Here is a 17,901-nt window from a genome sequence, read left to right as displayed (position 1 = left end):
ACTTATAGTCAGTGAACATATCTACATGAACACCTTACAAGTAGTCTATCCAGATATTGAGTGCAAACACCACCGCTGCAAGCTCCAGGTAATGAGTTGGATAGTTCTTCTACGCACCTTAAGATGTCTAGAAGCATAAGCTATAACCTTATCTCGTTGCATCAATACGAAACCAAGGCCAACTCTGCATGCATCGCAATAGATCACATAACCATCTAAACCCTCTGGTTGAGACAAGACAGGAGTTGTAGTCAATCTAGTTTTCAATTCTGCAAAGCTTATCTCACATTCACTGAACATTGGAACTTGACCATCTTCTGAATTAAACTAGCCAATGGTGAGGCTATGAAAATCCTACCACAAACCTTTTGTAATAACCCGCCAGAACTAAGAAACATCTGATATCTGTAGCAAGGTAGGTCTGGGCCATTGTCTTACTGCTTTTATCTTCTGCGAATCCGCTCGGATCTCTTCGCTAGATACAATGTGACCAAGGAAAGAAACATATTGAAACCAGAACTCACATTTACTAAAATTCGTGAATAACTGGTGATCCTTGAGAGTTTGTAGAACAATTCTCAAATGACTCGCATGTTCAATCTCATTCCTAGAGTAAATGAGCATATCATCAATAAAAACGATATTTAACAAGTCCAAGTACTGTTTGAACACTAATTTCATCAAATCCATGAAAGATACAGGAGTATTGGTTAGTCCAAATGACATAACTGCAAATTCATAATGACCATACCGAGTTTTGTACGGTGTTTTTGGAAAGTCACTATCTCTGAATCTAAGGTGATGATAACCTGATCTGAGATCTTTGAGAAGTGACTATCACCTTGAAGTTGGTCAAACAAGTCACCAATTTTTGGGATGGGATACTTATCTTGATTGTGACCTTTTTCAACTATCTATAGTCAATGCACATTCTGAGAGAACCATCTTCCTTCTTTATGAACAATATGGTGCACCCGCATGGTGAAATACTAGGTCTGATGAAGCCTTTATCGAGAAGGTCTTTCAACTGCTCTTTCAATTCCTTAAGCTCTGCTGGAGACATCTTGTAAGAAGGAATAGAAATAGGATGGGTATCTGGTAGGCGATCAATTCAAAAGTTGATTTCCCTTTCGGGAGGGACTTTAGAAAGATCTTTTGGAAACTCATTGACTACTCGAACTGACTCAATAGTTAGATTTTTAGAGCTAGAATTCTTAACCCATACTAGATGATAGAGATAACCCTTGGAGATCATCTTTCTGGCCTTAAGGTAAGAAATGAACCGACCCATAAGCTCTAAGCTACTACCCTTCCATTCTATTATTGGTTCGTTTGGTAACTGAAGACGAACAATCCTAGTTGTACAATTGATTGAGGCATAACATGAATGTAACCAATCCATTCCTAGAATGACATCAAAGTCTACCATTTCTAACTCTACAAGATCTTCTGAGGTGACATTCTGATAGACTGTGACAGGGCAATTTCTGAGAGACTGGGTCACTGACTGGAGTAGAGACTTAGAAAGGTTCTGAGAGACTTTCTGGATTAACAGTGAATTGGACTTCTATGTAAGGAGTTGCAAAAGAAAGAGTAGCCCCTGGATCTAAAAATGCATAAACATCAAGGTCAAAGACTCGTAACGTACCAGTGACTACATAAAGAAAACCTTTATGATCTTGGCGAGCATAGAACCTGTTCTGGCGCTGACCGCCACCTGTACCATATGAGTAATCCTGCTGAGTTGGGCGACTTGCTGGTGCTGGTGAAGTTGTAAACTGAGCTGTACCATCACTACCTCCTTTAACCCGTCTAGAAGGAAATTCCCTCAACTTGTGACCTGACTGACCACACCTAAAATATCCTTCTTTTCCTGCGAGACACTCGCCCTGATGGTTCTTACCATACTTAGGGAAAGTGAGGTAAGTATTGGTGCCTGAAACACTTCCATGAGACTTAGAGCCTGATGCTCTTCTCTTCTGGTCATACCTATTCTAGGAAGATGGAACACTAGTTGATGAAGGGGATGGAGCTGAAAACTTCTGCTGACCCTGCGAGCGATTTCCACCACCAGATTTATGCTGATAATAGTCATAGTTCCCCATCCTAGCCTTCTTATTTTCCTTAGCCTGTTCCCAAAGATTTTACCCCTCAACCTACTGAGCATGAGTCATAAGCTTAGAGATGTTCATGTCTCCGAATAACATAGCATTTCTGCACTTAGTTTTCACCAAATCCGACACTCCATACAAGAACTTATTAATCTGAGCCCTGGAGTCAGCAACCATGTGAGGAGCATACCTGGAGAGTTGGTTAAACTTCAGTCCATGCTCTTGAAATTTCATGTTACCCTGCCTCAAGTTCATGATTTCTGAGCCTTTGCCTCTCTCAACTCTATTGGAAAAAACTTGTTGAGAAAAGTCTCACTAAAGCAATCCCAAGTGATAGGAGCTGCATTTGCACCCCTATTTTCCTTCCACTGAGTGTACCAGATATGAGCAACATCCTTCAACTGGTATGATGCCAACTCAACCCGATCATTCCCAGTGAGTTGCATTACCTCAAAGATATTCTTGATATCATCCAAGAAATTCTGAGGATCCTCATTAGTTTATGATCCTAAGAACTCAGGCGGATTCATCCTAACAAAGACACAGACCCTTGTTGCTGTTGATCCACCATTTGCAATCAACATGAGTATGAACCAGATTGTTCTGGTTGGTCATACTCTGAGCCAACATATGTATAACATTTTTGAACTCAACATTAGGGACTTTCTGATCTGGGACCGGAGGAGCTGCGTTTGCATTCCTGGCATTCACATTCCTAGCGTTAGCTCTACAAGGAGGCATGATCTGAAACGTAGAACGTCAAGTTAGAGAGGAATAAGATCATACCTTACGCATGATAGGAGTAACAACAAAGTGAAGTTTTCCTAAAACACTTTATAGCCTCACTCTCATTAGATTTGGTGCACTTCATACCCATGAAAAGAACTCTACTTAGTGCAGCTTTTCAGACATCCTAGGACTCTCAAACCTAGTTCTCTGAGACCAAGTTTTGTCGCGCCCCGAGATACCCCCGAGACGCAGACACAGAACCTAGGACCACAAGTGATCCCAAGCTAACCCTACTGGCATAATCATGAGTATACTAAAGATAATAAACTGAATGCGGAATCTAAATAACAATTTAAATTGAAAAGATGGGGAATACCCATATTCTATAACTCATATATTTGAAAACAATGAGTTTTATACAAAGGAAATATTAACTCAATACTAAGCTGAAACTAAGTATGTCTGAAAATAGACTCTAAACTGGAATAGAAATAATGGGATAAGCACTAGATAAATTTAGCAAAAACTGAAACTAAATGACTAAAATACTGAAAAAGAAGCTCATGGCTATTGTCCTCGGAGAATGAGGACTCACCACTGAATCTGCTGAATTGGAGATCTGGAATTGATCTATGCGTGATCTGGATGCTAAGAACCTGAACCTACATCACGAGAAGATGAAGCATACGTATGCGTCAGTACTTGAAGGTACTGAGCATGTAGGATAGAGTAAGGCTCACATAAAACATAACTAAAGAAGCACAAAAGAAAATATAATAATCTGAACATGATATACTGATTTCTAAGCTTACTAGATGGAATGACCAATTTATAACATGCTGAAACTGAATACTGAATATATTGATAAATGGTCAGTGCAAGAGAGTCTGGCTGAACTGTGGTAGCTACTAATAACCGATAATAAAACCACATGAGCTAAATGTAGAATCCGCTTTATACGCCCTATCGAGAGGACCCAATATGCCCTACCAAAGGTATAAAGGCATGCTGGCGTGATCACTTAACTGATTGCCCACAGAGGGGACTTATAACCTACTTGGCTAGTAGTTCTGGGACTCTTGGGTACGGTGAACCCTAGTCCAACTCGGTATTATTCTACTCCCATTGATTTATGTTGTTAAGTGATTATGTCTGAATTTTCTGTAAATACTGGAGCTCAAAATTGAATATGCAAACTGGGAATGCAACATTTAATATGATAATGATGCATTAAATACTGAAGCATGTTTAACTGCATAACTGAAATATCTCACCTAACATGTGTAATTCAACAACCAAAGAAATACAAAGATAGGGTTTTGAAATTAATGCAATAATCTGAGTAATAAAATGATAATCTTATTTGGAACATGTAACTAAGAAGTTCATGAAGTTCTGTTGAAGTTATAGAAACCTAAGGTCTAATCATCATATGGGAATTAAGAATCAGACTGAAAACTAGGGACCCAACGGGTGAAAGACACCCACTAGTGAAATCCCACATACTTGGTGATGAAATTCATAGAAAAGCACTTAGGTTTGGGACTGGAACTGCTGAAACCTTGCTGCGTTCTTGAACTAGGGTTCTTGACCTTTTTCTCCTTTCTTGCTTCTAATTTTCTAAGTTTGACTAATGATTTGATTTAGGTAAGTTTTAGTTGTGTTTCTAGGCTTAAACAGACTAAAATCTGATGATTTAGGGTCAAAATGACGTAAATTATACTTTAAACGAAGTGAGAAAGGACCAAAAGACCCTTAGGTAAGTTGCTGTAGGACCAAACGACGACCAGGACAGACGGTCCGTCGTTTGGTCAGTAGATTGGGTCTGTTCGACAGGCCTTTAATAAAACGGGCATAACATATTACTCGGAGCTCTGATTTTATCAAGGTCGGTAGCTATGGAAAGCTAATTCAATTATTTATATTTTCGTATGTCATAGGATACCTAATTAATTTTGTGCTAAGAGTTATGATCATTTAAACTTGACCAAACTGCATTTCCCCCTTAACTGTCTACTAATTCCCACTTACGATCAGACCTACGGATTATGGGTCCACCTATAGACTGTGCTGGTTAATTTTAGTCTTTGCCAGAGAGTGGGTGAATGGGGTGTCGATCGACGGTCACATACTACGGACCGTAGGTCGTTCCGTCGATCAGGGCTTAACCAAATTTTCCTGATCTGAATTTTGGGAGTTTCTAATCCCATCGACGGATGTGCAGGACGGACCGTGGGTCAGGCTACGGTCCGTCGATGCCACCGTTGGTTGCACGTATAGGTTTTCTGAAAAATTAGTTTTTGGGTCTGTTTTAGATACGGGGTGTTACAATTGTGCGTGCATCAGAAGACGATGTAGGATAATGAAATTAGTACATTGAATACGAGTATGCCAGTTGGAATGCTAAAACAATAACCTAATCTTGAAAAGAGTAAGAAGGAACACTTACCTTGGATCTGCTCAACTCATGAATAACTTACATAATACAAGCAATAAGACACATGCAATATATATATATATGTGTATATATATATATATATATATATATATATATATATAAAGCCTGTAAAACAGTATAAACAACTTAGTTCGTTAGATAAATGCAATACAAAACTCAACTTTACTTTTATAATAAATAATATAGTTTGTGTGAGAGATTTTCTAACTAAAAACCACCACTATGAACCATAGTGGTGATATAACATCTTGCCCACATTGCCAGAATTGTCCTATACTTTGTCGTCGCATAGATCCACTTAAATTAGTGGATCAACTAGCTTAACTTATGTGATCATCTAAAAGTATGACCCATTAATACCCATGATGAGGACATGGTTTATGGAGACTTGAGTTATTATGAAATTGCATCCCCATATTGGTGTTCAATACTACTCCCATAAATATACTTAGTTCATGTGTTTTTAAAACAACTTCTTTCTTTGTGTTGACATAATTACTCAACACTTAGCTTGAAAGATCTCTTGGAATCGATGTTCCCTTTCTTTTTCAAATGTGAAAACATTTATGAACTCTTAGGGAACACTTCGTTAATTTTAAAAATGAACTCAACTCTTTACTCTTTACTTGACTTAAAACTTGAGTCTTAAAAACAAAGTTAAAACATTGCTAAAGACTATGAATACTTACTTTGCTTCGACTTACTTCTTAACTTCTAGACTTGATTCCTAACTTCTTTCACTTTGATCTTAACTTTTCTTGAATTGGATAATGAATTGAAGGTTCACGATCTCATGTTTATGGATGATTTCATGATGTTTAGATGTACCTTAGACTGTTAGAATGAACTAGAAAACATAGGTACATAACTTAGCAACTAGTACGGAAAGATGGGGAAAGAGAGTTGGGTCGGGCGCTCTGGCTGGCGCGGAGCCCCAAGTCTCTACGGACAAAGACTAGTATGTGGGCTTTCAGAAGCACTATGCCCCAACTCCCTTGCCCAGGTGTTCTCGACTTTCGTCCTTCATTTTTCATCTCTAAACCCTCTAAAATTCCATAGTTCTTTCTCTCAAACACTTAGAGTAATTAGTAATATCAATGCACAAGAGATTCAACCCAAAAACATGAATTAAACCATCAAGAAACCAGAACAACATTACCATCAAGAACTCAATGAATTATTAACAATGTTCATCAAACACTCACTTTTTTAACATTCAAACAACTTAAATTCACTGAATTAAACAGTATTTGTATGTGGGCTAACTAACCCAACACTATGTGATCTCACATACCTTTTTAGGGATCAGTGTCAACGAAATCCACACGCAAAGCTTAAGTGTTCTTGGTGATTGTTGATTCTCTCCTCTTTTTCTTCTTTTCTCTCTTCTACAAGCCCTAGCGTGAAATATCTTTTTCCTAAACTGAAAAAGGTCTGGTTTTACCCCAATTAATTCCTAAAAATGAATAATTTAATTACGTAAGGAAAAGACAACTTTGTCCTTCCCAAATACGGATGGGGCTTTCTTTAATGCAGCAAACCAACTTCTGAAAGGCATAATTCACTAATATGATATCCATATCGTGAAAACTCGACGAAGTTGAAATGATTATTCAAAAGGGATTTCCAATCATATCTGTACCTAAACCTAACTCATCAAGAGCTAGGAGTTATGATCGTTTGAAGTTAACTAAGAACTCACTTTTAACTTACTTAAAAGTATCATATTATCTTATACTTTCCAAAAATATGTATTTTCATATTTTAAACTCTTTTTTACTTCTTTCTACTTGCGAGATTTTGCAATATCACACCCTTGGAAACATTCATCCTCAAATGAGGTTACTCTTACTAGACTTAGGGTAGCAACATCCGATTCAAACACCCACAAACAGTTGCAACCAAACAACCTGCTTACTCAATATTAGATAGTACTATGAAGAAAATTAGTGCCTTGGTCTGCATTTCTTCCAAATTCATAGAGATGTGGGTATCTCTTATTCATGTCCTCCTAATCTTCCCAAGTAGCTTCTTCGACAAATTCGTTCCCCCAAAAGACCTTGACTGATGTTACCTCTATGTTTCTCAACTTGCTATTTTGGCGATCTAGGATTGCACCGGCATCTCCTCATAAGACAATTTATCTTTGACCTCAATATTATCAGTTGGAATGATCAAGGAAGGATCACCCATGGACTTGTTCAACATGGAGACATGAAACACGATGAACCTCTGCTAACTCTTGTGGTAGCTCCAACTCATAAGCCACTTTTCCAATCCTCTTGGAAATTCTATTTGGACCAACATACCGGGGACTAAGTTTCCTCTTCTTACCAAACCTCATAACACCCTTCATGGGTGAAACTTTCAAGTAAGCCCAATCATCTACTTCAAAATCTAGTGCTCTTCTCCTAACATCCGTATAGGAGTTCTGACGACTCTTTATGGTCCTTAACCTCTCTTGAATCACTTTTACCTTCTCTATAGCTTGGTGAACTAAATATCGTCCTATCAACCCTACTTCACCCAATTCAAACCATCCAATAGGAGATCTATATATTCTCCCATAAAGAACTTATATGGAGCCATCTGGAATCTATTATTGTAGGAAAACTTAACTCGAGGTAGATGATCATCCCAATTCCTTATGAATCAATCATGCATGCCCTCAACATATTTCTTGAGTTTGAATAGTGCGTTCTGCTTTCCTGTGAGTCTGAGGATGAAAGGTAGTACTTAAGTTCACCTTTGAACCCATACCTTTCTAAAAAGACTTCTAGATTTGTGCACTAAATTATGCACCTCTATATAAAATAATAGATATCGGAACTCCATGGAGTCTTACCACTTCTTCAATGTACAAGTTAGCATAATCCTCTCTCAAATGGGTAATCTTTTCCAGCAAAAAGTAGGTTGATTTTGTCATTCTATCGACAATCACACCCAAATACAATCATGTTGCATACGAGACCTTGGTAACCCTCTAATGAAGTCCATGTTAATCATCTCCCAAATCCATGCCAGAAGTTATATATTCTGGGCCAAACCTCCATCCCTTTGGTGCTTTACTTTAACTTGTTTAAAATTCAGGCACTTGGCAACAAACTCAACAATTCCATTCTTCATATCTTCCAATATACTTCTCTCAGATAGCGCTACGTCTTTGTGGAAACATGATGAATGGAATGTCTGGAGCTATGAACTTCCTTTATGATCCTCTCTTGGAGTTCATCCACTATAGGTACACACAATCTACCTTGATATCTCAATGCACCATCTCCCTCTTGTTTAAAAGATAATACTCTGTTTATGAACATTTACCTTCAATTCAAACAAAATGGGATGTTGATCTTGCTTTTCTTTCACTTCTGACACTGATGATGATTCAGCTCCATTCGTCGCCACTATTCCTCCTTCTGTGGAATCCATTAGTCGAACTCTTAAGCGTGAAAGTCTACACATATCGTTTGATAGTTATTTCTTATCTTCCTCAAGATGGTTGGTACTACGCATAGAAAACCTGGTTAAGGCATCAGCAGCCACATTAGCCGAATCTGGGTGGTAAAGAATGCTCATGTCATAATCCTTAAGAAATTCTAACAATCTTTTTTATTTGGGATTAAGCTCTTTCTGAGTGAACACACATTGTAGGCTTTTGTGATCAGTGAATATATCATAATGTACCCCATAAAAATGGTGACACCATATTTTCAACGCAAAAACTACACCAGCCAATTCTAAGTCTTGGGTTGGGTAATTCTTCTCATAGACTTTAAACTGTTTGGAAGCATATGCAATAACCTTCCAATTCTTCATTAGGAACAACCCAAACCAACTCTAGACGCATTACAATACACCACAAAGCCTTAAGTACCTTTCGGTAAGTCAAAAATAGGGCAGTAGTCAACCTCTTTTTCAATTCGTAAAAGATTTTCTCATAATTTTCACACCATTGAAACTTAACTGTCTTCTAAGTCAACTTGGTCAAAGGAGATGAAATAGACTAAACCTCATAAAAAATCCTTCTATAGTAGCCAGTCAAACCCAAGAAACTCATAATGTTAAATAGAGACGTGGTTCTAGGCCAACTCTGAACTTCTTCTATATTTTGGGTATCAACTTTCATTCCATCACATGAAACTATGTGGCCCAAAAAGGCCACAAACTTAAGACAAAACACATATTTTGAGAGTTTAGCATATAACTCCTTATCTTTCAATGACTAAAAGACTTTCCTGAGGTGACTAGCATGATTGAATAGATTCGTATGTCATCAATGAAGACGATAACAAACATATCTTTGTAAGGTTTGAAGACTATATTGATAAGATCCATGAATGTTGCAGGCACATTGGTTAGCCCAAAGATTATGGACAAAAACTCATAATGTCCATCTCTAGTTCTGAATGAGGTCTTTAGAATATCACATTCCCTAACTCTGAACTGATTGTAGCCTAATCTAAGATCAATTTTCGTGAAGCACTAAGCACGCTGAAGTTGGTCGAAAAGACCACCAATCCGTGGAAGAGGATGTTTATTCTTGATAGTAACCTTGTTCAATTGGCGGAAATCTATACATATTCTAGGGGAACTATCCTTCTTTCTGACAAACAAGATACAAGAACCCCAAGGTGAGAAATGTGGTCGAATAAAACACTTATCTAATAGATCTTTTAACTGTTCTTTCAACTCTGTTGGTGCCGTTCTGTATGGTGGAATAGATATAAGACAAGCATCTGGAATGATGTCTATGCCAAAGTTTATTTCTCTCTCAGGAGGGACTCCGAGTATATCATCGTGAAAGAATTCTGGAAACTCTTTTACTATAGGAACTTACTGAATGGGAAGTACCTCAACACTTAGAAATTAAATTGAACTAAGTGCTAGATACAACCTTTTGAAAATAACTTTCTCGTAGTAAGGTAATAAATGAAACGACCCTTAGTTACTACTGAACTACTACTCCAACTTATGACTAACTCATTAAAAATCTGAAACTTGACAAATTGAGTTCTACAATGTATTAATGCATAACTGGCATGAAGTCAATCCATACCTAGAATGACTTTGAAATATACTATGTATAACTAAACTAAATCAACCATGGTGTTCTTGTGATTGATGGAAACCGGACAATCACGATCGACTCTTTCTGCTAGAATAGACTCTCTAATAGGGGTAGAAACACAAAAAAGTTTATAAAGTTTCTCAGGGAGGATATCAAACTTATTTGCAACCTAAGGGGTTACAAATGATAAACTTTCCCCTGGGTCTAGTAAAGCATAAATATCAAAAGTAAAGACTTTAATCATACTAGTGACAATATCTGGGGAGTTCTCTTTCTCTTAGCAACTAGTGATCGCATAGAGGCGTTTTGCTCCTCCACCTGTACCAGAAATAGCTCCTCTAGGTGCAAGCCTATCTGGTGGAGCAACTGACGAAAATTGGGTTCTATTGCCCGGATTTCCATAAATTGCTTGTTCTTAGGGCACTTTTTCATGAAGTGACCCTCTTGCCCACAATTTAAACAACTTGTTTGGCAATCACGACATTACCCTGGTGGATTCTACCACACTTAGCACATGCAGGATCCTAACTACCTTCTTGTGCCATACTACCTTGAGATTGTACTGGTTTATCTCTCAAGTTCTGTGAATTCTAGCTATGATTCTCACCTTTGTTTCTTGGTGCAGGTGATATAGAAGATGATGGTGCAGGTCCCTTCTACTTCTGAAAGGACGAACGATTCACACTTCATTTATTCTACCTAGACTCATTCCTTGACCTAGCTTTCTTATTTCTGAACTCTTCCATGTCCCTCAACTCCTCTTCCTCAACTTGCTCCACATAGACGATCAACCTTGATATGTCCATGTCACCTATCAACATTGCTGCCCTTCCCACTTTGCTTGATGAACGACCCAGTCCAGCAACAAACAAACTCATTCTAGTTCTCACGTCCTTAACAATTTCCAAAACATAGGGAGATAGTTGGGAGAAATTCAACCATTCTCATGCACACTGAGAGAATCCAGCTTACTTGTAAGAAATTCCCTTACCTTAGCCTCTTTCAATTCTCGGGGAATGAAACTCCCCAAGAAAGACTTCAAAACAGACCCAACTCGAATGGGGTGCATCCTCATCTCTACCCTCCTTCCACTAATTAAACTAAGTTCTAGCAACACCCTTGAGTTGATATGCAGCTAGCTGAACACTCTAAATTTCAGCAACATGCATCACCTTGAACACCTTTTAAATTTCTTCAGTGAATCTTTTCGGATCCTCGGTAGTGGTCGAACAAGTGAAACTCCAGGGATTCATCATAAAAAACTCACGAATCCTAGAAGTGTCAGCCCCTTCTTGTTGAGATCCTCTTTATTGACTAACATGGTTAGTCACAGCCTAAATCAACATCGTAATTGCCTCTCTAAATTTGGTATTAGTAACTTCTCCCAGGGGTGGCATTTCAAGTGCATAAGGTACCCCTTATTGCTCAATGTTCCTCCTAGATGGATGACCTCTTGCTGATCTTCGTGGAGGAATGGTTATTTCAAAGCTGTGCAAGCATGAATCAGAGAGAAACTTTAAGAGATAAACTGTAACACCCCGTAGAAAAAATAAACCAAAAGTCAGTTTTTCAGAAAAATCTGCAGCTGCAACCAACGGTGGTATCGACGGTCCGTCCTGCACAACAGTCGATAGGATGAAAGACTCCCAAAAACATTAGCCTAGAAAAATTGGTTTAAGTCTTGGGAGACGGACAGACTTAGGGTCCGTATGACAGACGACGGTCCATCCTGCACAACTATCGATGGGATCAGAGACTCCAAAAAACTTGAACCTAGAAAAACTGGTCAAGTCTTGGACGATGGACGTACTTATTGTCCGTAGGACAGACGACGGTCTGTCCTGCACAACCCTCGACGGTATCAGAGACTCCCAAAAACTTCAGCTTAGAAAAATTGGTTAAGGCTTGATTGATAGACGGACGAACGGTCCGTAGGTCAGACGATGGACCATCAGTCCCGACCGTCGTTCGGTCCGACAACAACTTATCCAGGGGTCTTTTGGTCTTTTCCCACTTTGCTTAAACCTTAAGTTACGTTGTTTTGACCCTAAATAATCAGATTTTAGTCAGTTTAAGCCTAGAAACATAACTAAAACATATCTAAGTCAAATCATTAAATCAAAAGTTAGAAATTAGAAGCAAAAAAGAAGAAAAAGCTCAAGAACCCTAGTTCAAGAACGCAACAAGATCTAGAAATTCCAGCCCCGAAATCTAAGTATTTTTTCTTGGATTTCATCACAAAGTATGTGGGATTTCACTAGTGGGTTCCTTTACCCATTGGGTTCCTAATTTTCAGTCATATTCTTGATTCTCTTATCATGATAAAACCTAGGGTTTCTGAATCTTTGATAGAACTTCATGATTTATTTAAAATATTTGTTCCAAATCAGATTATCGTATAATTACTCTAATTATCGCATGAATTTCAGAACCCTAGCTTTGTAGTTCTTTAGCTCTTGAATTACACATGTTAGATCAGATATTTCAGTTATGCAGATATACATGCTTCAGTTTTTAATGCATCATTATCAGATTAAATGTTGCATTCTCAATTTGCATGTTCAGTTTGAGCTATCCAGTATTTACAGAAACTAAGACTTAATCAGTAAAATTTACAGAATTCATTGGGAGTAGTATATTACTGAGTTGGACTAGGGTTATATTACTGAGTTGGACTAGGGTTTAGCATACCCAATAGTCCTTGAACTACTAGCCAAGTGGGTTGTAAGTCCCCTCTGTAGAATCAGTTTAGTGATCACGCCAGCATGCCTTTATACCTTTGGCAGGGTATATAGGGTTCTCTCAATGGGGCGTATACATCAGACTCAACAGTTAGCTCATGTGGTTTTACTATAGATTATTAGTATCTCCCACAGTTTAGTCAGGCTCTTTGCATTGACCATTTATCATTATATTCAATATTCAGTTTCAGCATGTTAAAAAATTGGTCATTGCATTCAGTTAGCTCAGAATTAAGTTATCATGTCAGATTATTATATTTGATTATGCTTGTTCAATTATGTTGTATTTCAGCTTTACTCTATCCTACATGCCTAATACCTTTCAAGTACTGATGCATACGTGCGCTACATCTTCTCGTGATGTAGGTTTAGGTTCTCAGCATCCAGATCACACATAGATCAATTTCCGATCTCCAGTTCAGCAGATTCAGTGGTGAGTCCTCATTCTCCGAGGACAACAATCATGAAAACATTCAGTTTTCTTTTAGTCATTACTTTCAGTTTTTGCTAGATTTAGCCGGGGGCTTGTCCCATTATTTCTAGTCCAGTTTAGAGGCTTATTTCAGACATAGTTAGTTTCATCTTAGTTTGAGTTAGTAACTTCATTGTATTAAACTCATCGGTCTTCATATTATATCAGTTTTAGTATATGGGTATTCCCCATCTTTTCAGATTAAATTATGATTTAGCTTCGACATCAGTTTATTATCTTTAGTATGCTGATGATCATGCCAGCAGGGTTAGCTTGGGATCACTTGTGGTCCTAGGTTCCGTGTTCGCATCTCGGGGGTAGCTCGGGGCGTGACAACCCCCGATGAAATCCACACGCAAAGCTTGAGCATTCTTGGTGAATCTTATTCTCTCCTATTTTCTCTTTCTTTCTCTATTCTCCAAGCCGTAGCATTAATTCTTTTTTCCTAATCTGAACAAAGGTCTGGTTGTACCCTAATTAATTCCTAAAAATAAACTAATTTAATTAGGTAAGGTTAAGACAACTATGCTCTTCCCAAATCCATATTGGTCTTTCTTTAATCCAATAGCCCAACTTTCGAAAGACATAACTCACTTATACGATATCAAAATGGCGCAAATTCTGCGGTGCTGGAAAGATGTTTCCAAGGGATTTCAACGATATGTGGAATTACACCTAACTCATATTTACGTAGGATTATGGTCGTTTGATGTCTGCCAAAAACTCACTTTTTAACTCACTTAAGATTTCCAGATTTTCGCATTCTTTCCAAAGTAAGTATTTTCATATTTTGATCTCATGTATAGTTCATTCTAATTGCGAGATGTTACATCGTAGGCTTCCTAATTCATTTTTTTTAGAATATGTGATCATTTGAGTTGTGCCTAAACCCTAAATCTGATAAACCCTATTCATGATTACTTCATGAAACGTGTAAGCTTCACGGGTTGTTTAGACTTCTATGGTCATTAACAAGTGACTAGTGGAAAAACTCCTTCTGTTTAGGCCACTTGATAACCCCTTGGATGGTCCCTACACCTCACCACGGGTTGTCTAGGAATTTGTGTGAGCGACATTCTCACGCCCCAAGCCTACACCCTAGACGTGTCCGACACTCGAGAGCCATTATTGGACAAAAGTTATAACAATCCTAAAAAATGAATATGCTAAGTATTGTTTAGTATGTCTAGAATGCCTACGATTAGACCGGGTTCACACAAATTGATGCGCGTAGAAACAGACCTCTGAAACCTTACGACAGCCACGCCCACTAACTTTGGGAGTTAGTTGAGATAGGAAAGGTTGGATCCATCCATGTAGGGCTCCCGAATATGAAGATTTACCCGAATGAGTCTTTACCGGATTTAAAAAGTGGAAATCTTAAGTTTGGAGGGTCTAGGGGTAAAATTATCTTTTCCCATGCTAAAGGTAGTATCATAATTACCCTAAATATGTAATTAATTATTCAATTAATATGGTGGAGGGGCATTCTGGGTTGAAAGGGCCGAAATTTCCCATTGAGTAAAATCTTGCTCCACCAGGGTTCGAACCTAGGTGGGAGCAATGATTTAACTTGATTATTTATATTATAGAATTAATTTAATAAATTAATATTTAAATGCTGATTTAAGAAAAAGGAAAATCAGATTAATATTATTAATTAATTAATTAATGGGGCGGTTCGGGTCGGGTCGAATCGAAGGGACCCGTTTTGACGATGGAAATGTCACGGGTTCGATCCTCGACGGAAGCAACGCCGAAAAGAATTAAAATGGGATTTAAAATCTGATTTTTTGTAAGGGAAATAAGGCCCTTTCATGTGTGATTTAAATAAGTCAGATTTTTACAATTTAACAAAACCTTATTTTCACTAAGTCTAATACTACAATCCTAATCCTAAGGAACCACTCACTTCTCATGTTTATCCTCTCTCTTTCATGATCAACTCTCTCACTTTTGCGTTCTATCTGCTAAAAAATAGAAGAATAGAAAACACAACCAAAAGTTCTTCATACTTGAATAATTTACATGTCAAAAACATAGACGAAAAGGTAACAAAAAACGTAAAGCCAAAAAGATGGGTTTTCCGTCGAGTTTTGTGTTGAAGTTTTGGGACTTGTAAGTGAATTTGGAGAGGGTTTTGGACAGCAGGTCGTGTGTTGAACAACACTAAAGTCAGGTGTGAGTTTCTCTCCTGACTACTTTCTCCAAGAGAATTCCTTTCCACGAATTCAACGAATTTTTAAACTAGGGTTGTTCCTGTTCTTGTCGAACTCCTTGTCCCTAGTATCCTTTTGGTTACAATCTAAAATAGGTTAGAGATCATGTTGTTGGTATTATTTCTGGTAGTTTAAGTATTAAGTGTGATTTTCGTGATAATGTGTTCATTATTGTGTGTTTGGAATTGTAAGCATGTTAATTTATGCCAACCGAAAGTATGAGAAAAGTGATGTTTGTGCAAATGTTTGTGTAAATCATGATGTGCAAAAGTGGTGTAATGTTGCTGGATTTAATTGTAATTCAGGGCTGAATATAACCATGAAAAAAATATACTTAAAGATGCATCAAATGATTCATGAAACGTCTTAAGATCTAATGAACAAATAGTGATAACAAGGAGCTGAAAATAGTGAATAAATTTGCAGCATTTGGTAGGTTGGGTTCGGCCAATCAAAGTGGTATAAAATTCAATGAAAAATGAATTTAAAATAAGTGAAATCACTAAGGATTGAATCCAAGACATAATTACATGAAAGCTACAAAAAAATCAACAAAAGATTAAGAGAAAAATGGATTGAAGGAGACTAAATTTCCAGCTTGCTGTAAACTGAAGTCCCGGCCAACTTTTAAAAAAATGAACTTCGTTTACTTTTTTTAAAATGTGAGGTCATTGGGGATTGAACCCATGACCTCACCACATTAAAATTTTCATAAAAATTTTGTGAGATAAATTCAAGGGAAAATAGATGTGGTGAGTTGGGATTGAACCCACAACCTCTTGAATGGATGAGAGAGTTAGGAGAAAAAATAAAGGAGAAAATAAATGTGGAGAGTGGGAATTGAACCCACAACCTCTTGGACAGGTGAGAAAGTTAAGAGTTAAATTAAAAGAAAAATAATGAGATTGTGGGGGATTAAACCCACAACCTCCTTGACTTAAGCGAAAAAAGGAGAGGAGAAATCAAAAGGAAATATTATGGGGTTGATGGGGATTGAACTAGGGTCCCCCAAATCTGAAAAATGCAATTATAATGTTTAAAATAAGATCAAGTGTTGTCTAAGAGATTTGAAATCGGGTTCCCTTTCTCAATTCTGTATTGACACATAAGTCATACGTAAGTAAATATTTAATGAATGTTACCTCTAAAGATCGAAATCAATAACTTGGCATATCTACAAGATGCATAAGTCTTGTACCACATAATCTTGGGTAAACATGAATCACTCAGATAAACTATGAATGAAGCCTCATGGCTTGTATATGTGGACTCATAAGTCTAGCATACACTTAAAAGTAAGTAAGCCTAAGATGTATGTGATAAAATGATATAACCCTAGAAGGGTTAAGTTAGAGTGTGAAACACACTAAATAGCCAAGTGCATTGGCATATAATGAAATGAACATTCACGTGAAGGGTGAGTAATTATGAAAAGCAAATGTGTTAAAGCTAATAAATGAGGTGACAATATGATAAGAGGCTAATGAGAAAGATGAGAGCAATCTCAAATGAGCCTAAGTAAATGTTACCAAAACATACTCACCTATGAGAGTGTAAAGTTAATGAAGAGATCAGTCTCTATGAACACTCTAATGAAAGTATTGAAGTTAATGCATTCTTAATACTAATAATGAGATGAGAAATCATCTAATGAGCTATGATGTCCTCATTCTAGTTTCCAGCTTCCATGATCTATGAGTTGAATGCAATGGAACTTTATAATGAGCACCGATAGGCTAGGTATGAGTAGTGATGCCTTCCTTCGGGAGGTACGGAGGTTCGCGTAACTCTCATGAGATGAGACTGCCCGGCATGCCGGGTATGGGTCTCCTTATATCTCCTAGTTTTCAAACCTATACTACCAATATAGGTATCTAGCAGGGTTCGACTCCCTATATACGCTAGCATGTTCGGTTCACTTTGGCCGGTGATTCCACCTTTTTTGGTGTGGGGCAGACACTGGATTTCATTATTCTCACATGATCTATGTCGGTTAAGGTTAAAGTTCCCAAAGAAAGAATGAGTCCAGCCTCAAAGAATACACATAATGAAATGAACGATACCAAAGGTGTTAGGATAGGATAATCAAGAGGTGAGCTAGAT

This window comes from Solanum pennellii, chromosome 10 (assembly GCF_001406875.1).
Source record: "Solanum pennellii chromosome 10, SPENNV200".
In the NCBI taxonomy this organism is placed as follows: domain Eukaryota; kingdom Viridiplantae; phylum Streptophyta; class Magnoliopsida; order Solanales; family Solanaceae; genus Solanum; species Solanum pennellii.
This window is presented reverse-complemented; position numbering follows the sequence as displayed.